Genomic DNA, 23128 nt, shown 5'->3' on the forward strand with positions numbered 1-23128 from the left:
GAGTGATACATCTCATCCGTGTTGTAAAAAGCCTTTGGTGAACTCCTGAAATATGTTAAATCTCAGAGTAAGCTAACCAAAGCCGCATGCATGCCACTTGTAATGCAGATCTCTCTTGAAACTGAGCATTGTGGGGATAAATGGCAGCTTCAGGACCTCTGTCACTTTTCATTAATCCATTTACTTTGAGCTTTCACATCAGTGGCTGGATTTCTGAAAAGGGAACTGTGTCATGTGTTGCATCCTGTATTTAACAAAAAAAAAAAAAAGACCAACAGGAAGTACTGGGATTGGTAGCCAGAAAAAAAAAGACTGTTTTTAGAGAGAGGAAACTAAAGACATTAAAAAGCCATGACGCGGGTGTACATAGTTATAATCAAAACCATAAGCAGGCACTGAAAGAAACTTCCAGCTGGAAGAGGAGGCTGATGTAAGGAGAGTCCTAGACGAAAGCTAAGGAGAAAAACTCCTGAATGGATGAATAAGGCGTTTTAATGATCTGCCTCTCAGTCCCAGCTACTCCCTTCTCACCTGAAGCTCTGTGCAGGTAACGTTGATATAAGATACATTCTTTCTTTACATTCTGTAGAACCTTCTGCCTTTCTGCTCTAGACTGTACAGAAGACAGCTGTCTTCTAAATTCAGTCTCGCCTTGATTTCAATGTGGGGAGTGATTAGACAGACATGATAACACACCGCCTGGAACTATCTGCTGGCTGCGTGGCTGGAGATCTTATTAATACTCCTATTCTATTGTGTATTTTCCTTTTATTTATGCAAAGCTTCAAAGCAGTAAACTGGTTTGAATATGGAATTAGAATATTATAGTAATACAACTTTTTTTTTTATAATTGGAACATCTTTTTCAGTGTAGCTGACAACTGCTTTTATCAATTTCTGGACATCCGTAGTGGAGAGCAGTTTGCACTTAGTTGTTGGTCTATGTCAATGGTCACCCATTACAAGCCCTCTGACCTCCCACCTAAACTGTCAGCTGCGATACGTTTTGTAGTACATGAATGTTTGTAACAATATGTGATATTACAGTGGGACTTAATAAAAAAATTAAAAGCGAACACGTGCAGGTCAATATATGTTCCTTATATTGGTGTTGCTCAGTTACCAGTTTCTGTACCATTCATAGTCCAGAAATCAGCTTGTTAGTTTGCTATCACAAATCAACATAATTTTAAAATGGTAACCTAAAAAATAAACCATTAACAATATGTGATAGTACAGTGGGATTTAACAATAAAGTGTGGGTAAATATATGTTTCTTATATTGGCTGCACAGTGGCTAAATGGTTAGCATTTCCACCTGGCAGTACAGAGTCATCAGTTCAAATCCCATTCACCTGTCTGGAGTTTGCATGTTCTCCTTGTGCCTGCGCGGGTTTCGTCTGGGTACTCCGGTTTCCTCCCAAACTCCAAAGACATGCTGGTAGGTTAATTGGATCCTGTCTAAATTGGCCCTAGTATGTGTATGTATAAATGTGAGTTAGGGACCTTAGATTGTACACCCCTTGAGGATTAGGGACTGATGTGAATGTACAATATATATGTAAAGCGCTGCATAAATTGATGGCGCTATATAAGTACCTGAAATAAATAAAATATATTGGTGTTGCTCAGTTACCAGTTGGTGTACCATTAATAGTCCAGAAACCAGCTTGTGTTAGTTTGCTATAGCAGAGCAACATAATTTTAAAATTTTAATTAGAAAACAAAATCATTAGCTAGGTTTTTACTATAACTTTTAGCTTCATTGTAAATAAGTATGACTGTGAAGTCACAGGTGGAGATCCTCTACTTTTATACAATCTGTCAGATTCAACTATGTTTTACATACTTATTACATTATACATACCTGCACATTGCAGACTAACACATTTACAGGATTTATATATAACGGCACAAATATAACTGTGTGATGTATGAAGAAAAACTGCTGTTGGTAATGTCACAACATTGTGGTTGGAATTTATAGCTGCCACTGAATGTAAACCCCTTACCTCTTTACCCCTTAGGGTGCTTTATGCAGGTCCAGGGGGTATGCCTGGTTGTTAATGGAAAGTAAATTTGCAATACTGTTATAAGGTTTTGTCAGAAACAATAGATCTTATACCCACATTTACAGTTTCCAAAGGGTACTTAATATAGGCAAAAGTCTGTGACTATCTCCTGAATCATGTCCCCAGTTTCCACAAATTCCTATAAGATGTTCACAATCTTTGACTGTCTACTGCAGCATGTCCACGGTCTCTGACCATCTCCTACATTATATCCACAGTCTCTGACCATCTCCTACATTATAGCCACAGTCTCTGACCATCTCCTACATTATATCCACAGTTTCTGACCATCTCCTACATTATGTCCACAGTGTCTGACCATCTCCTACATTCTATCCACAGTGTCTGACCATCTCCTACATTATATCCACAGTGTCTGACCATCTCTTGCAACATGTCCTCAATCTCTGACCATCTCTTGTATCATGTCTGCAATCACTGACCATCTCTTGTATCATGTCTGCAATCACTGACCATCTCTTGTATCATGTCTGCAATCACTGACCATCTTTTTTTTTATATTTGCAATCAATGACCGTCTGTTTTATCATGTCTCCAATCTCTGACCATCTCCTGTATCATTCCCATAGTCTTTGACTATATCCTGTTGTACATCAGCTGTCTCTGATAATGAATATTCACTGGATTTTATGTGCGCCCTTTTGGTGGTGTTGGGGGCCACACTTGAGGCCCCTCATAGCAAGAAAGTTGACCACCACTGGTGCATTCTCTAATCAAGCTCCCATAAGTTTGCCATTTATTCATAGCAAGCCCATCCTCTGAGTGACCATAGAACTTCTGCAACAATAACAATTTATACTTCTATCTTCTCGAGCATTATTCCTTTTCATTTTTAAATCCATATGATTCACTTTAGTGCAAGATCCTCAAAAGTTTTAAGGATCTATTTACTTAATCAAAAGCAGCTAATGACAGAAGGTGTAATTAACACCAATAGGGTGTTACTATGCTTTTCTTCTTTTTCTTCTTTTTTTTTTGTGTTGGTGTGCTTTGCAATAAAGCAGGCCATTCACTTTTTCCCACTTAATGAGCCCAAACACAACAAAAAATATGCCTGTACTTCCTTTGGGTAACATAGCTCACAGTAATGCATGCAAAATCACATACATGCATTGCATTGCCATTCAATGCATATACGCAGCTCATTAACATGCATTGTGGTTTTTTTTGCCTGTCACCCCAAGCTAGTAATGTTGTGTTCAAAATAATGGCAGTGTGTTGAAAAAAGTGAATAAAGCTCAAAATCCTTCTAATAGCTTTTATTTCCATACACACAAATGCATTGGGAACACTACACATTCTATTCCAAATCAAAACATGAAGAAAAATATATCAAATTTGTGTTGTTCCTCTAAACAAAATTGAAGAAAAGTGAATATTAGACTGTTCAAAAAAATAGCAGTGTTTGTATTCTTCTTTATAAACTCAAGCATTCACTATATAAACTGAAAAATCTTTGAAGATTTTGCTTTCCTTTGAATCACTTAATGAATATTTAGTTGTATAAGCACTGTTTCTGAGAACTTCTGTACATCTGTGTTGCATAGAGTCAACCAACTTCTGGTACCTGTGAACAGGTATTCCAGCCCAGGATGATTGGACTACATTCCACAGTTCTTCCCTATTTCTTGGTTTTGCCTCAGAAACTGCATTTTTGATGTCACCCCACAAGTTTTCTATTGGATTAAGATCCGGGGATTGGGCTGGCCACTCCATAACGTCAATCTTGTTGGTCTGGAACCAAGATGTTGAATGTTTACTGGTGTGTTTGGGGTCGTTGTCTTGTTGGAACACCCATTTCAAGGGCATTTCCTCTTCAGCATAAGGCAGCATGACCTCTTCAAGTATTCTGATGTATTCAAACTGATCCATGATCCCTAGTATGCAATAAATAGGCCCAACACCGTAGTATGAGAAACATCCCCATATCATGATGCTTGCGCAACCATGCTTCACTATCTTCACAGTGTACTTTGGCTTGAATTCAGTGTTTGGGGATTGTGTGACAAACTGACTCCGGCTACTAGACCCAAAAAGAACAATCTTACTTTCATCAGTCCACAAAATGTTGCGCCATTTCTCTTTAGGCCAGTCAATGTGCTCTTTGGCATATTGTAACCTCTTCAGCACGTCTTTTTTTGAACAGTGGGACTTTGTGGGGGCTTCTTGCAGATAGCAGATGAGCAGCCTATTTGCTTTTCAAAAATCAATGCCAAAAGTAAGTGGTCATTCTTCATTCTTGCCACGTTGTGGGTACAGACAGACACTTGGAAAAACCTTTCTATTGCTTTCAAATGATTTAATCTTCCTTTAAATACACAGCGCTTATTTGTGATTCATTATATCAGCATATTCTCATATATTCAATTGAAATATTCACAGTGTTACAATAATTAGTCATACATTATACAATACAAAGTGCAAAGTGCAATACAAAGTGTCACTAATAAGAAGTGCAGGGATTATGCTTCTTTTTCCTCTCAGCGTAAACACCAACCATTCAGGAATTGTGCCTCTTTTTCCTCTCAGTATATACACCATAAACCACAGGAATGAAAACCTTCATATAGTGTAAAACCTTTTTTATAATCACACCATTAAAAAGCCCATAGTTTATATATATACACACATCACATTGTAAGGTGCATTATGCCATGAACCTAGGACAAACCACATAATATCACAAGCTGGCTCCACCATCCACAGTGCAAGCTCAACCTCCCCTCCCAGCTATTCTGGGTGTACCTCGTCACTTCTGGGTGTAGTGGGCAGGGTGACGTCACTTCCTGCAGTGCCACCCCCAACATGCGTTGGATGATGTCTTCAGGAAGTGAACGCCTCCAGACCTCCTGAAGACATCATCATATTAGTGGCACTTTGTACTGCGCTTTATTGTATTGTATATTGTATGGCTAATTATTGTAACACTTTGAGTATTGCACTTTAATATATGAGATTATGGTGTTAGATTATGGTGCTGTAGTGTATCACAAATAAGGGTGGTGTGTATTTAAATGAAGATTATTTGAGCACTATTGGTATAGAATGCAAAAGTATTTTCATGTTATTTGACGTGGATGTATAAGGTGTATATATAGTTTTAAATTAATTCAGACTCTGTTGTGTGAGGGTTCCCTTTCCCTTTAATTGCTTGTCAGATGTAGCACAGGTGAAGTGTTACCTGTGTGTACACACATTACCTGTATGTACAAAAGGCTAAAGGAATTGTTTAACCACTTCAATTCCAGACACTTTTACCCCCTTCCTGTTCAGGCCAATTTTCAGCTTTCAGCGCTATCACACTTTGAATGACAATTGCACGGTCATGCAACACTGTACCCATATGAATTTTTTAACATTTTTTTGAGACAGATAAAACTTTATTTTGGTGGTATTTATTAACCACTGGGATTTTTATTTTTTTTTGCTATATAAATGAAAAAGTCCAAACATTTTGAAAAAAAGTGTTTTTCTTATAAAATTTTGCAAAGAAATAATCTTTCTTCATAAATTTTGGCCACAATTTATTCAGTTATTTTTTTAGTAAAAAATAACCCAAATTAGTTTATAACCAAAAATTATAATTTTTTTTAAAAAAAAGTTTACATTTTTATTTTATTTTTTTATATTATTATTTGGGTTTTTTTTCACAATGATTGCTTTTATACCCATAAAGGCTGTAAAAGCAATAATTTCTCCTTCTCTCTGGCTGCATTCTTGCAGCCTGTGATGGAGGGTATGCAGGACAGAACACACAAGGCGGATAGCAAACAAACAAACCTTTATTGAGGCAAAATGTCAGCCACTCAATAGGGGGGGATTGCAAGGGGGGTGACCTTGCCATTAGGGGAATAGTAAGGAGAGGGCAAAAAGCACTTGTAGTCCAGCCCCAGGGGCAAAGTTAAAGTCTCTGCAGCAGTTATAATCCCACAGTGAGGTAGAGGAGCAGTTGAAGAACAGTTCAGGCAAAACAGGGGGAGTAGGTACTCATGGATCCAACAGGGTGCCCGGTCTCCCAGGGAACAAGATAGTGTGACACAGGTACCTGCTGGAATCTGGAGTGTGCGTGTGGTCTCTCCCTCAGCTGGTCCTCTGGCAGCGTGGGTGTGTGGTCTCCCCCCGTGGCTGGGGTCTCAGGCAGGACGAACGTGCGATCTCCTCCTTGACTGGGGTCTCAGGCAGAGTTAGCGTGTATTCTCCCCCTTGGCTGGGATTCGGGCAGGGCTAGCGTGTGGTCTCCCCCTTGCTGGGGCCTCAGGCAAGCTGGCGTGTGCGGTCTCCCCCCTTTGGCTTGGGATCTCAGGCAGGCTGGCATGTGCAATCTCACCCCCCTTTGGCTGGGGGTCTCAGGCAGGCTGGCGTGTGCGGTCTCCCCCCTTTGCTGGGGCTCAGGCAGGCTAGCGTGCGGTCTCCCCCGTATCCTTGGGGGTCTTGGCAGAGTTCGCCACGAGGGTCCTGCCGCAGTTGGGCTCCCACTGTGGCTGCGCAGCGGAGAAGATGATTGGGGAGAGCCCAGCACCGGCCTCTTAAGCCGGTGCGGGACGCTTCCTGGTCATCCTGGTAACCAGGGGCGGGTCGTGGGCGGCGTGCCTCGTTGCGCGGCAATGAAGGACGCCCCCCTGGACACGGGTTGCGCTCTCGTGACCGTGACCTTTGTCCAGTGGCATCTGCTTGCGGAAACTCGTCGTGCCCTCACTGCGGATGTCAGGACCGGGTGGCGTCTGTCTGACGCCAGGGTCCAGAGCATCCCCTCAGGAGGCTCGCACCTCTCCCCAGAGAGGTGTGAACCTCTCTATCTTTTCCTCTCTGGCCTCGCCGGAGGAGGAGTAGATAGTGGCAGGGGAGACAGAAGCCACACCTCTTGTCCTGTGAGGCAGGTCGAGTGGTGGAGGGGGGCCACTTAGCAGGGTGACAGGGAGGAAAGGCAATAATTAGATTTGGGAACATGAAACAGGATGACAGTGGAGGAAAGGCATTAATTGGATTTTGGGGACAAAAACAGGATGACAGTGGAGGAAGTACATTAATTTGAATTTGGGAACATTTGGCAAGATGACAGTGGAGGAGGAAATGCATTGATTGAGGTTGGGAACATTTGGCGCAAGAATGTAAGGAATTAATCAAGGATGTACTTCATCTGGGCACTAGGGATTAGGTATGGGATTAAGGGAGAAATTAATAATTGGGTCCTGGCAGAGCACCTATATTGTGACACAGCCATTGAGAAATACTGTGAAATACTGTGTGAGCTGTGATTGGTCACAGCTTGTCACATGGTACAAGACTGTTGTGAATAACCTTGTACCATGTGACCTCTGTGATCATTCACAAATTTCACACGTGGTAAGCAATGATGTCAGAAGAGACCTCTTGCTTACTACTGTTCCTGTGATCACTGATTGGCCAATCAGTGATCACATGATCGGGACCTCTGTACAGCGATCCGGACACAGCAAGCACTGGATAGCGGTGCTGCGTGCTCCCAGGGAGTGTGCACAGTGCAAAATGGAGGGCACCGTTTATGAACGGCAACCCGCTCCTGCACTGCTTCCGTCCGTCTGTTTATATACATGGGCTGGACGGGAAGTGGTTAAGATTAGTCACTAAAGCTGGCCATATATTAGTAGAATTTTGTTTGAAATTTTTCATTTTAGGCAGGAGGGAACAGTAAATTAAACTTTCATTCAGGAAAGTCCATTCACTGCAAAATCATGACGTTCATCATGTCATTGCATGCACTGATGAGAATCTTCATACGAATGATCGAACAAATGTTTGTATGACCATATTTTCAAAGGTCTACTAGTTTATGACTAGCTTAACCCAGTTTAAAAGAACACCAATATTATTAATATTTTTCATGATATCTTCATAAAGATAAAATTTCTTTAATGGACATATGGTATCACATGGCTTATATTTGCCCTAAGTATTTTATTTTTATTCCTTGTGTTTAAATATAAAATTAATATATACAGTCATGGCCGAAATTGTTGGCACCCTTGATATTTTTCCTGAAAATCAAGTATTTCACACAAAAAAGGTATTGCATTAACACATGTTTTGCTATACACATGTTTATTCCCTTTGTATGTATTGGAACAAATATAAAACAGAGGCAGAAAAGCAAATATGACATAATGTCACACAAAACCCCAAAAATGGGCTGGACAAAAGTATTGGCACCCTTAACTTAATATTTGGTTGCACACCCTTTGGAAAACATAACTGAAATCAGTCGCTTCCTATAACCATCAATAAGCTTCTGACACCTCTCACCCGGAATTTTGGACCACTCTTCCTTTGCAAACAGCTCCAGGTCTCTCTTATTGGAAGGACACCTTTTCCCAACAGCAATTTTAAGATCTCTCCACAGGTGTTCAATGGGATTTAGATCTGGGCTCATTGCTGGCCACTTCAGAACTCTCCAGCGCTTCTTTGCCATCCATTTCTGAGTGCTTTTTGACGTATGTTTGGGGTCATTGTCCTGCTGGAAGACCCAGGATCTTGGACGCAAACCCAGCTTTCTGACACTGGGCCCTACAGTGCGACCCAAAATCCTTTGGTAATCCTCAGATTTCATGATGCCTTGCACACAGTCAAGGCACCCAGTGCCAGAGGCAGCAAAACAACCCCAAAACATCATTGAACCTCCACCATATTTTACCGTAGGTACTGTGTTTTGTTCTTTGTAGGCCTCATTCCGTTTTCGGTAAACAGTAGAATGATGTGCTTTACCGAAAAGCTCTATCTTGGTCTCATCTGTCCACAAGACGTTTTCCCAGAAGGCTTTTGGCTTACTCAAGTACATTTTGGCAAACTGTAGTCTTGCTTTTTTATGTCTCTGTGTCAGCAGTGGGGTCCTCCTGGGTCTCCTGCCATAGCGTTTCATTTCATTTAAATGTCGACGGATAGTTCGCGCTGACACTGATGCTCCCTGAGCCTGCAGGACAGCTTGAATGTCTTTGGAACATGTTTGGGGCTGCTTATCCACCATCCGGACTATTCTGCGTTGCAATCTTTCATCAATTTTCCTCATCCGTCCACGACCAGGGAGATTAGCTACAGTGCCATGGGTTGCAAACTTCTTGATAATGTTGCGCACTGTGGACAAAGGCAAATCTAGTTCTCTGGAGATGGACTTGTAACCTTGAGATTGTTGATATTTTGCCACAATTTTGGTTCTCAGGTCCTCAGACAGTTCTCGTCTCCTCTTTCTGTTGTCCATGCTTAGTGTGGCACAGACAGACACACAATGCAAAGGTTAAGTGAACGTCTCTCCTTTTTATCTGCTTTCAGGTGTGATTTCTATATTGCCCACACCTGTTACTTGCCCCAGGTGAGTTTACAGGAGCATCACATGCTTGTAACATTTTTATTTATCCGCAGTTGTGAAAGGGTGCCAATACTTTTGTCCAGCCCATTTTTGGAGGTTTGTGTGACATTATGTCGAATTTGCTTTCTTTCCTCCCTTTTTTTGTTTTGTCCCAATACACACAAAGGGAATAAACATGTGTATAGCAAAACATGTGTTAATGCAATACGTTTCGTGAGAAATACATGATTTCCTGGAGAAATATCAAGGGTGCCAACAATTTCGGCCATGACTGTATTTTCCTTTTGGATCACAACAATTTACTGAGAATCCTTGGGAAATGTTTCAATAAAAAGATACTATAGCTGGGTATACTATAGCTGGGTACTGGCCAAATTTTGATCTGTTTGTAGCCCTCTCTGTTCAACAGGAGCTGGTCTAATAACTATATATCATAAAATAGTGCCGCACATATATCGTTATAACCTCATATATGAATTAAAGCATCCAAACCATGTGATTATGCAACAATGGTGAATACAACTTAAAAGTCCATAATGTGTGCTTGATCCGTGCGTTTATAATTTGTTCCCAAACAGGTGCTCTTTATTGCTTATATCCACATGTATTCCTATAGGTGCTTCTCCACCAGAGACATACATATATATTCTCACCTCCTTTTATGACCCAAATTGCATAGGTCAAATACCGCCTAATAACTGTCTTCTGTCGAGTAGTCTTGCTGGAAAACCAATTGCTGCAGCGCTGATCTGTGTATCCTAATGGGTGGAGCCTCCACTGACAAAATACGATAGCGCAGCAGGGAAGATTCCTGCACCCACACCACTTCTGGGGGTGCAGGAATCTGTGTTTTTTTATAATTTGCTTTTGGAGTTGAGTAGACTCTCAGCACCAATGGGTGTCTTCAGTTCCTTAAGAAATACTTGTAACTAGATTGTGGGGTTTGCTGTGTGATACTCCCAATTTGAAACCCTCAAGTACATGCTGTCGCAAACGTGCGCACCAGAGACTGACGCAGTCCGCCATTTTGTTAAGAATCTCCATGTTCTCCCTCATTCTTCTCCCTTCCTTCCTAAGAGGCCCAGCGACATGTGGCCAGTATGTGTGTGAGTTAGGAGGGTCATAGGAGCTATAAAAGCCCCCAAGGGAGTCGGAGCCTCTCTGTCCACAGAACCTGCAAATTGTAACACCTCGTGAGAGATAAGGCAAGCTTTCTCAGGAGTTGAGAGAGATTCCAACCTAATAAAACCTTACTCAGCGTAGGTGACAGAATCAGATAACCTCTGTTAAATCCCTTTTTCCCCTATGTCTTATATCTTGGAATATGAGAGACTTATATAAAAACTGGACATATCGTCAGATGGACGATGAGCAGGCGAATAGTTTGATGGGTCACTCGCCTTGTCTCGGACACACAGGAAAGCAGAAAAATAGATCTCGTGAACCATGCAATGTACACTTTCATAATTCATATCTAATCAATCCTCAGACTTGTCTGCATAATAATCTACCCGCGGGTGGAATGTCACTTGTGCAGATGGAAAGTTATAGGCCAAAATATGAGTTATGGGAGATTTTTGCTCTAGTTGAGGCATCCACCCATATCTCCACTCAATAAGCGGAGATTGGTCCTTGGCTGCAGAACCATCCCCTGCTGGGGACTACAAAACAGACTGTCAGGCCTAAGAGTAAGAGGTTGAAGAATTCTCCCATTGACCATCGTAACATAGGGAGATCAAAGCACCCTTCTGCTCTGAAACTTGGATCTGCTAACCCAGGACTTTGGCAAGTACTTTAACCCTTTCACCTCTCTGTGATATCTCTTTGCTGTGCTATGGTTCTTTGTATATGTATATATATATCTTAGGTACATCTTTTACTGTAAATATTTTTATTGTACCCGTTTGACCTTTTAGTAATAAATCTTTCCTTCTGAAAGTGTTGAACTGTTTCTATAGTGCTTTAATGCAATTTACGAATTCCTGCCTCTAAAGAGAACGCTACTGTGTTTGTTTAAACCTCTGTATAACCGGCCTGCGTACCGTTTTATACAGACGATTATCTCAATCATTATAGTGTTATAGCTGATAACGCTGAGTTTCCTCTTTCTCTGTACAAAAAGGAGGTGGTGGCAGTGTGAAGGGTTAATTGCGTAATTAACCTGGCCCAGTAACAATCGATTCAGGCTGCTGGTACATTGATTGTGGTCCATTAGCTGGAAAATCGTTGTGCAGGGTGCAGCTGCGTGTGGCATTGTTACGCATGTCACATCACGGTTTTAGATCGGCTAACCCTTCGGTCACGAGTTTGGGTGAGAAGGTCTGGGGTCTGACGCCGCAATCGTGACACATGCTAATATGTGGAGAAGACCAAATCAACAGGCAAGAGCATACCAAACGGGCATAGGTTACAGCAAGCATCATCAAATCAAGATTAAAAAAATGAGCAGAGATTGTCCCAGTCAAAATGAATAGTGGAATCCAGGAGACAGACTGGAATTGTAAAAATAATAAAGAAATTAAATTGAAAAACATAATCTGCAAAGGTAAACAGGTAAAAACATCAGGACAGTGATTTTCAAAGTGAGTTCTCTCCAAAATAAAGCATGGAAACCAGGGGCGGACTGACAACTCATAAGGCCCCCGGGCAATTGGGCATCATGGGGCCCTTGTGTCCTTGCCCACACTCAAAACACACCCAAAAAAAGCCTATAAAAAGGTACCAGGGGCGTTTTATGGGGCCCCCTTCTGACCCCGGGCCCTCGGGCAGTGCCCGAGTGCTCGAATGGTCAGTCCGCCCCCATATCGAAACACTTCTTGTCGAAGAACGACACAAGCAATGTCAATTCCTGCACCGACTTTTACATCTTAAATTATTCTTCTCAGGCCAGTGTACCTGCCTAGATTTTGTGGCTAAATTCAGTCCAATACTGATACATAAACATGGCAGGCCTGCTGGCTCCAAGGAAGGGAGTGTGTTTTGTAGTCACCATGATTTCCTGTCTATATCTGTACATCTGTTGCATGTCCGACTATTCTATGTTTATAACCCGCTTAAATGAGAATTGTGCTGGTTTTGGATTGAAGATGTTATGACTCATTAAATACACTATTTGTGATTTATTTATTAACTTTATTTATTTATTAACCACTTGACCTCTGACAGGTTTTACGCTCTTAATGACCAGTGAATTTTTTTTTTTTTGCTACTTAGCACTGAACTACTTTAACTGGCAATTGCTTGGTCGTGCAAAACTGTACCCAAATTAAATGTATATAATTTTTTCACTCACGCATTTAGAGCTTTTTTTTGGTAGTATTTACCTACTACTGGGTTTTTCAACTCATTAGTATATAAATTAGAAAATACCGAAAAATAAAAAAAATGTTTCTTAGTTTCTGTTATAAAATTTTGCAAACAAATAATCTTTCTTCGTAAATATAAGCCAAAATGTAGTCTGCTACATTTCTTTGCAAAAATAACCGAAAATCGGTGAATAATATTTATACTGTGTGGAAGTTAGAGTCTACAAACTATGGAATAAATATTGGAAAATTGATAAATCCTGACGGACTGACTTTTTATCTCATTTCTTGCCAGGACAGTACAAACACCCCCAAATTTGGAAAGTAGACAGTCCAAGGTATTTAGTAAGAGACATGGCAAGTTTTTTACATTTAAATTTTTGTCACAATTTTTCAGAAAATGAAGAAATTAAATAAAATCACACAGTTACTTTTCACACGTCACCAGTGCAATACAGAGTCATCATATGACTGGTGTGGCAATGATCAGCGATACTGACTATTGTCAGTATGTAAAAAAAAAAAATTAAAATAACTTGTTCAATTTTTTTACTTTTTTTTTTTTTTACATACTATCATCAGAGTAGTTTAGTATCACCATAATGACACTGTACTACTCTGGGGGGTGATAATAAACATTTTTACACTATGATGGCTTGTTACAGTGATGATTACTGTAACAGAAATAATTTCAACTGTCATGAATGGCTGTCATTCATGACTCGTTATTTACTATTGTGATGCTGTGATAGGCCACAGCTAATCACATGGTACAGGGTGTTGTGATTAACCCAGGTACCATGTAATCACTGGTGACCAAACACAGATTGCACACAGTAGTAAGCAATGATGTCATGAATGGATTCCATTCATAACTATTGTTTCCTAGGTGACATCGCACAGTGATCACGTGGTACCTGGGCTGATCACAGCAACCCGATACTGAACATCACAATCCGCTGTGTCCGGTGCACATGAGCATGGTGATGTATGGGTACGTCGCAGTGCCTGTTGAAGCTGCTTGCCAGCAGTATAATTACTGCTGGCCGTTTGGCAAGTGGTTAAAGACCAAAACCCTGTAATTTTGGTTTATTTTCACTTGTCCTTGGTAATATGCAGTATCTGCAGTGATTTTTACATCTAGACTAGAATAGCAAGAGTTATTATTAGGGTTGAACTGGTGCCGTTACCAAGCATTTGCACTTGTACTCCTGAAAAATGCTACGATACCTAAAACCAATCCCTTTGAATGGGCTCAAAGTGCACTGCAAAGAATAGTATGCAATTTAAACAGGAATGAGGTGCTATTCCCATCCGAAACACATGCGGTTTCCTGCACTTCTCTTGTGTGAACCCAGACTTGTCATAGTGACTTAGGCCTCAGTTCACACAGGAGCAGTAAGGGAAACCACATGCAGTTTGAACAGGAGTCACGCCGCATTCCTGTTAAAATCACATGCTATTCTTTGCAGTGAGATTTGAGCCCATTCATTTTGTATGGGCTCAAATCGCACCGCAAACGAAGAAATCGGTGAGTACTTGAGTACAGTACTCATACTACATAATAGGGGCAGCACAGTGGCTAAGTGGTTAGCACTTCCAGCACTGGGGTCATTAGTACGAATCCCAACCACAGCATCACCTGCCTGGAGTTTGCATGTTCTCCCTGTGCCTGTGTGGGTTTCCTCCCACACTCCAAAGACATGCTGGGAGGTTAATTGGCACCTGTCTAAATTGTCCCTAGTATGTGTATGCATGAATGTGAGTTAGGGACCTTAGATTGTACGTCTCTTAAGTGTTAGGGACTGATGTGAATGTACAATATATATGTAAAGCACTGTGTAAATTGACGGCGCTATATAAGTACCTGAAATAAATAATAAATAAATAATACTAACCAGTAAAATACAGGTATCAGTAAAATCCTAGTTATTTATTTTTTATAACAGTGTAGCCCCTTTCAAGAAATTCCAACCCAGGCCAACATACCAAGATATTGAGCTAATGTGCCAGCTCAACATTATGCTGATACAAGCCCATACACCTTTAGCCCTGGGTGCTTCAAGAGGATGAGCTTCCAAAAAAACCCAGAATTAGTAAAAAAATTTATTGTTAGAAGTAAAAAAGATCCATTTTGACCATCAGGTGAAATGTTAGACCATACTTGAATGCTAGAACATACTTTAAAAAAAAAAAACTGTTTAAAAATCAACCAGACTAGCACAAGATGATTCTAAGGTTCCCAAGCTTTTATTGCTAATTCCAAAGTGACTATTGCAACCGCAATAGTTCCTGTTGAATGAATTAAATAATTAGCTATTCAGTTTGTTGGACATGGAAAATGAAAATATTTCATTATTACAGAAGAGAGATAGCTGTCCCAGATCATATGCTTGGGAAATAATGGATTATACTTGTGCTGAAAGTTGAGGCATTAAAAGTTATCTTTACTAGTTTAGAAATTGGTTGTTACTTAATGTAGACCAAAAGGCATTGGAGGGGTACAACCCCTTGTCAATTTTTTTTTTGCCCTCTATGTCCCATTGGGGAGATTTCCTTTCACTTCCTGTCTCATAACCAAACAGGAAATGAGAATAAGTCCTTTAACTGATTCCACGCTGCCCTATAGCAGAAATACTGCTATAGGGCGGCACGTGTGTATATACAGTATGTATATGTGTATGTATGTATGTATATATATATATATATATATATGTGTATATATCTATAAATATGATTTTGCAGTTCTGTGTAGGGGGCGCGCACCCTACCCGCTCCACCTTTTGCTGCCTCGACTGTCAATCACCGTGTCCCGGCCGGTGATTCCCTGCTGGCACTCTGCGATCTCCAAGGATTTCTAACAGGGGAGAGACCTGTATGTAAACAATACAGATCTCTCCCGTCAGCTCCTGCGTAGCACAGCCATTCAAAGCAGTGTGCTTGCAGTGAAACACACCCAGCACACAGTAAAACAGCACACAATTAACCCTTTGATCTCCCTAGATGTTAACCCCTTTCTGCCCAGTGTCATTAGTACAGTGTCAGTGCTTTTTATTAGCACTGATCACTGTATTGCTGTCACTGGGGAAGTCAGTTCCCCCTAGTGTCAGAATGTCCGCCGCAGTCCCGCTATAAGTCGCTAATCACCACCATTACTAGTATTAAAAAAAAAAAATTCCAGTATATACAGTGGGGATCGAAAGTTTGGGCACCCCAGCTAAAAATTGGTATTAATGTGCATAAAGAAGCCAAGGAAAGATGGAAAAATCTCCAAAAGGCATCAAATTACAGATTAGACATTCTTATAATATGTCAACAAAAGTTAGATTTTATTTCCATCATTTACACTTTCAAAATAACAGAAAACAAAAAAATGGCGTCTGCAAAAGTTTGGGCACTCTGCAGAATTTATAGCATGCACTGCCCCCTTTGCAAAGCTGAGACCTGCCAGTGTCATGGATTGTTCTCAATCATCGTCTGGGAAGACCAGGTGATGTCAAGCTCAAAGGTTTTAAATGCCCAGACTCATCTGACCTTGCCCCAACAATCAGCACCATGGGTTCTTCTAAGCAGTTGTCTAGAAAACTGAAACTGAAAATAGTTGACGCTCACAAAGCTGGAGAAGGCTATAAGAAGATAGCAAAGCATTTTCAGATGTCAATATCCTCTGTTCAGAATGTAATTAAGAAATGGCAGTCATCAGGAACAGTGGAAGTTAAAACAAGATCTGGAAGACCAAGAAAAATATCAGACAGAACAGCTCGCAGGATTGTGAGAAAAACAATTCAAAACCCACGTTTGACTGCACGATCCCTCCAGAAAGATCTGGCAGACACTGGAGTTGTGGTACACTATTCCACTATAAAGAGATACTTGTACAAATATGGTCTTCATGGAAGAGTCATCAGAAGAAAACCTCTTCTACGTCCTCACCACAAAAATCATCGTTTTAACTTAGCAAATGAACATATAGACAAGCCTGATGCATTTTGGAAACAAGTTCTGTGGACCGATGAGGTTAAAATTGAACTTTTTGGCCGGAATGAGCAAAGGTACATTTGGAGAAGAAGGGGCACAAAATTGAATGAAAAGAACCTCTGTCCAACTGTTAAGCATGGGGTTGGATCAATCATGCTTTGGGGTTGTGTTGTAGCCAGTGGCACAGGGAACATCTCACGAGTAGAAGGAAAAATGGATTCAATAAAATTTCAGCAAATTTTGGATGGTAACTTGATGCCATCTGTGAAAAAACTGAAGTTAAAGAGAGGATGGCTTCTACAAATGGATAATGATCCTAAACACACCTCGAAATCCATGGGGGATTACATCAAGAGGCGTAAACTGAAGGTTTTGCCATGGCCTTCACAATCTCCTGACCTCAACATAATTGAAAATCTATGGATAGACCTTAAAAGAGCAGTGCATGACAGACAGCCCAGAAATCTCAAAGAACTGGAAGACTTTTGTAAGGAAGAATGGGCAAAGATACCTCAAACAAGAATTGAAAGACTCTTGGCTGGCTACAAAAAGCGTTTACAAGTTGTGATACTTGCCAAAGGGGGCAGTACAAGATATTAACTCTGCAGGGTGCCCAAACTTTTGCAGATGCCATTTTTTTGTTTTCTGTTATTTTGAAAGTGTAAATGATGGAAGTAAAATCTAACTTTTGTTGACATATTATAAGAATGTCTAATCTGTAATTTGATGCCTTTTGGAGATTTTTCCATCTTTCCTTGGCTTCTTTATGCACATTAATACCAATTTTTAGCTGGGGTGCCCAAACTTTCGATCCCCACTGTATACCACGATCTGTAAACTTTCATGTGAACCAATTAATTTACATGTATTGGGATTTTTTTTAGCAAAGACATGTAGCAGAATAAATTTAGGCCTAAATTTATGTTGAAATTTGATTTTTTTTTTAATTTTTTTACTGGATATGTTTAATAGCAAAAAGTCACAAATATTGTTTTTTTTTTTCAAAATTGGCAGTCTTTTTGTTTTGTTTTTTTTTAATAGCGCAAAAAATAAAAACAACACAGGTGATCAAATACCATCGAAAGAAAGCTCTATTTGTGGGGAAAAAAGGACATAAATTTGATTTGAGTGTAACGTTGCATGACCGCGCAATTGTCAGTTAAAGTAACACAGCGCTGTATCGCAAAAAATGGCCTGGTCAGGAAGGGGGTAAATCCTCTGGAGGGCAAGTGGTTAAATCCAGGGGATCCTTTGTTGTTACTATGGTCACCAGACCTAGTGTCCCCACTGGAAGATTTCCCCTCTATTTCTGTTCTAGTTACAGCCCAAAATTTTGGATTATTTTTTTTCTTTCGCTCTTGCTGATGATAGTAAAGCGGACAAATAGAAAGGGAGAATATCCCTAACAGGGACACAGACATTAGTAAAAAACCTCACAGGTGTTCTAATCCATCTTCACTCTATCCAAAACTGAAACTGCCTTTAGTTATACTTTAATAAACTGATTTCGATGTGAAAATCACATTAGTAACACAGAGCAGTAAAATGGCAGGCAAATTAAAAAGCTAATATTCTTAATAAATAAGTTGGGAGTAGTCAAGTTAAAGCGGAACTAAACTCTTTCAATCAGCATTGACTATTTTAATTCTTATGCTGGTAGCATTAGTAAATAGACAGGAAGGTGTATAATATTTACTTATTTTAAAGTTTTAAAAAAAAATTTCCAATTACTTCCTGGTTTCCATGCCTAGGCAAATGATACATCCCAGGAGACTTCAGGAGAGGAGGAAAGATTTACTCAGCACCAGGGGCAGACTGACCATTTGGAAACTCGGGCACTGCCCGAGGGCCCGGGGTCAGTAGGGGGCCCCATGAGATGCCCCCGGTACCTTTTTTCATAGGCTTTTTTGAGTTTGGGCAAGGTCCCAGGGGCCCCATGATCTCCTATTGCCCGGGGGCCCCATGAGTTGTCAGTCCGCCCCTGCTCAGCACATATGCTTGCCTGCATGCCTCAGCTAAGGGCAGATGGATTCCAGGAAGTAAATGCTACATGAATCATTTGCCCTTACTCCAGATGGACACGGCCAGAAATGCTAGGAATGTGTTTATAAAAGTGATGTCTCCAGGAATATAAAGCATGGAAACATGGATGGATGGGGGAGTTTGCTTTGAATATTAAAAATGAATTAAATAGCTGTTTTTTTTTTGGTTTGTACACATGCAGTGTAGTTCCATTTTAAGAACTAACAAAAAGGATAAGAATTGTTTTAACCCTTTCCAAAAAAGTCATTGCCTATCAGTAATGACAACAGTATATTAGAGCCCAAAAAAAGTATAGTACTGGCATTAAAAAAACAGCAAAAAAGTGAATTTGCTGAAGTAATTTGTAAAAGCCGAAAAGACTAAAGCTGGCCATACATACACACATATAATAAATATATATATATTATTATTATACAGTATTTATATAGCGCTAAAAGGTTTGCTCAGCGCTGTACATTATAGTGGGGCACAGAACATGAGACAATACAGTAACAATACAATACACGAGGGGGTCAAGGGCCCTGCTCTTTCGAGTTTACAATCTAGGAGAATATATATAATTGTGTTTTTCAGTTTTCTTTAGATTTGCCTTCAACTATGTAGTGCAAGGGCCTGCCTGATTGACTAAAGATTTAAAGTGTTTAGGTTTGACCTCATATTATATGGTTTTGGTAAATCTAAGGGAAATTGTACAAGACAATTGTATAATGTATGGCCAGCCTAAATGAATAGGCTGCATGAATTCTGATCACATTCTAGTTCAGATTATCATGGTCAGTATCTAGTGTCTCTCTATAGACTGCAATGTTTTATTGGAAACTCCCCCTCCTTTCTTTCCTTATGAAACAGTTACAATGTGTGATCGCCTGGGGCAGAGAATGCGAGTGATTGAAGGTATGAAACGTGTAAAGGAAAGCATGCATTTCTGGCAAAAACTTAACCCTGTAACAGAGGTGTACATATCCAAGCATTTTATGGCTTAAAGATTCCATCAAAATAATGATGTCATCACCTACAGTGTAGGAGTCCCAGGGATGGACTGACCATTTGGAAACTCGGGCACTGCCCAAGGGCCCGGGGTCAGTAGGGGGCCCCATGAGATGCCCCTGGTACCTTTTTCATAGGCTTTTTTGAGTCTGGGCAAGGACACAGGGGCCCCATGATCTCCTATTGCCCGGGGGCCCCATGAGTTGTCAGTCCGCAGGACCACGTGCAGGACCAATAGCCTAATAGGATGTCACACTGCACAGATTTTGTGAAACTCATTACATATCTTTGCACACTTTAACATACTACTTGTACTCATTATTGGTTGTGGATTTATCTCCATAGATTGTAAGCTCTAACAAACAGGGCCCTCTGACTCTGAAGGAGCACTCTGGTGAGAAAATGGATTAGCTACTACCTGGGAATGTCTTTTCTTAAAGTGACAGGCACTGGATCCCCTGCCCAGGGATTCCCCAAGAACAGCTGGATATGGAGTATCTAGGGTCTGGGGTGGTACAACGGGAGATGCTGGCTAGCTCTCCAAGAAGAAGGATCTATTATTTTTTTCTGTTAAAGAGACGAAGATTGTCCTTGGTTGCCATTACCGTTGGGTATCCAATACACCCCCTACCCCATCCGAGTTTATACCCTCAAAAAAATCCAAAAAAAGCTTAAGGACTGGTCATTGTCTCCTGGAAGTCTGAGTGGGGAAAATGCATGTTGCCTGGGTGTGCAGGACTATAGAGGGACCCAAAATCCAGCAACTCCTAAGGAGAATGTATGAATATTTGCTTTTATTTTTGGTTATAGTGCACAGTGCAACAACATTGCACAACAAATTTGATGTTTAATCTACTTATATTTTGCTTTTTCTGGCTCCTCCTTTCCCATCATCAATATGCTAATGACATTTTTGAATAAAACTTTTTCGTTTTCATTAAACACCTACTTTAGACCTAGTGATGTCATCACTGGATCTCTGTGCTTCTCTATGCAATACAGACAGATCACAGCAGGTGGGAAGGGCCAGCAGGGCACAGTACCTAGATACAGTATCTTTCTGAAAACATCACAGCATTCTGCTTTAGTACTGCTGTTAAGTCCTGATGCAAGCAGAGCAGGCAGTGGTCTGATGCTTGGTAGGAATTATACAACTATCAAAATGCCTTGATACGTGGATATCAGTGTAGAGGAGGGTTCCTAGGCAGACTGCCCTAAGTAATACCCACATGTGATGCTGAGTTTCCATAATTCAAAGAACTGGAAGACCAAGGGGATAGTAAGACTGGAAAGTGCTACATGGGAATCTGGATGCCTTCCCACCAGCTAATCAGACAGTTGCAGTTTCCCATGTACAATGTGAGAAGCTTACAGTGTGCAGTGAAACCAGAGTAAGCAATTTCAGTAAAGGAGAAGAGCCTGTACAACTGTGGAAGACTGAAGGAAAGGCTGGAGGACAGCCTTAATCCACAAGGCTCGTGGTTACGAGAGCTGTATATTTCAAGTTAGTAAAATGAAACTGTGCCTGTATCGGTCTCCCACATGATTAGAATCATGGGAAGTAGAGACCTTAATGCCCTGATGCCCAACATGTAGTCTGCAGGTTCCATTTGGCCCACTGCATGTTGGGCCCACTCCCTGTGTTTCCATGCTCAAATTAACCCAGTACTGTCAAGCTGTGATGTACCACTAACATTAGAAGCATAGTCCTGGCCCAAGACCATCAAGGAGAGACCAGAGCTGGAGCAGGTGATCTAGTGTGTAAACACTGAGGGGGCCAAAAGCATTGCCAAGGTCCACCTATAAAGAGGAGAGGATTAAGGGGCAGTAAACCACTGTTAAATGTTAATCACTACCACTGATCATCAATGCAGGGAGAGATTTGAAGGCGATTAACAGCATTGCCATTGAACACCAATGCAGAGAGAGGGATTAACAGCACTGCTACCTACCATCAATACAGAGATGGAGCTAACAGCATTGCCACTGACCACCAATGCAGATATGGTATTAAGGGGTATTTAACAGCACTGTCATTGACCATCAATGCAGGGAATGGCTATGGGGAATTAACAGCATTGCCACTGAACACCCATGAGCACCAAAGCAGAGAGGGGGTTAAGGGGGGTTAACAGAGACAGAACTTCCCCTGACCATCAATGCAGAGGCAGCTAAGGGGGCTTAACAACATTCCCATTGTCACCACCAAAGCTGGGGGAATACCAGTACTGTCATGTACTATCAATGGAGAGAGACTGTTAAAGTGGGTTAACATCATTTACACTGACCACCAATTAAGTGGGGTGACACTAATGCTGGGGTTTATTATTGCCATCATAGGCTGTAATAATAACGGTTATTATTGCCATCACTGGCACCAATGCTAGAGCTTATTATTGAAGCAACTATTACCAATGCTGAGAATTATAGCAGTTCCTAGCACCAGTACTGATGATTTTTATTGTGGTCACTGGCACCAGTACTGGAGGTCATTATTGCAATCACAGGCACTGTTGCTGGATTTTATTATTGCAGCTACCGATACCAATGCTGGTGGTTATTGCAGTTATTGGCATCTATACTGGGGGTTATTATTGCACTGATGGACACCAATACTGGTGGTTGTTATTGCAATCACAGGCACCAATGCTGGGGTCAATTATTGCAGTCACTGCCTCCAATGCCAGGGGTTATATTTGTGGCCACTGACAATGCATGGGGTTGTTTTGCAGTCACTGACATCAGTACAGGAGATTTTGATTGCAGACCCTGACACCAATTCTGGGAATTACTATTACTCCCCTTGACACCAATGATGGGGCATATTTTACTCACACTTTCTCTTCAGTGTGTGTAAAAAAACAGCAGGACTAAAAATTTTTGGGTGTTGAAGTCTGTTATATCACAAAACGGCTGCCTAATGACACTGTGTACTTAAAGCGGAGTTCCACTCACATTGTAAAAAAATAAGTCAGCAGCTACAAAAACTGTAGCTGCTGATTGTTAAAAAACAGCCACTTACCTGTCTCTCGATCCCGCGGTGTGTCCCCCACAGCCCGTTTAACCCACTGTCCTGTGTTCCAAGCGCCGGCATCTTCAGTGTGGGCACCCGGCTGTGACAACTTGCGGCTTCACAGCAGGTACCCACTGCACATGTGCGAGTAGCGCTGCTCTTCATTAATGGTCCTGTAGTCTTCTGGGACCTGTTATGTGTCCCAGAAGACTACAGGGAGGGAGGGAGGGAGGACACCTTCCAGTCGCCTAGGCGATCGGACCGGAAGTGGGAGCGGGTACCTGTCAAATTTGGGTATCCCCCGCCCCCCAAAGGTGCCAATCCTTAATGGGGAGCGGGGGAGCAGTCCTTAAAGTAGAACGTCTACTTTTGG

At 41.1% G+C, this 23128-nt stretch overlaps 1 protein-coding gene across 2 annotated transcripts in view; it reads left to right on the forward strand.

The window, feature by feature from the left end:
- Positions 1-311: 311 nt before the first annotated feature.
- The window catches only part of ACVRL1 (activin A receptor like type 1), a 107181-nt gene continuing 84364 nt past the window's right edge, over positions 312-23128 (forward strand). For both annotated transcript variants that reach the window (XM_089679157.1, XM_089679166.1), the window contains exon 1: positions 312-547. The gene's annotated coding sequence lies outside the window, so the exon portion shown is untranslated. The remainder of the gene's footprint in view (positions 548-23128) is intronic.

Source organism: Staurois parvus, unplaced genomic scaffold (genome assembly GCF_062004578.1).
Source record: "Staurois parvus isolate SC_StPar_1 unplaced genomic scaffold, SC_StPar_1.0 ptg000017l, whole genome shotgun sequence".
NCBI classification, from domain to species: Eukaryota; Metazoa; Chordata; class Amphibia; order Anura; family Ranidae; genus Staurois; species Staurois parvus.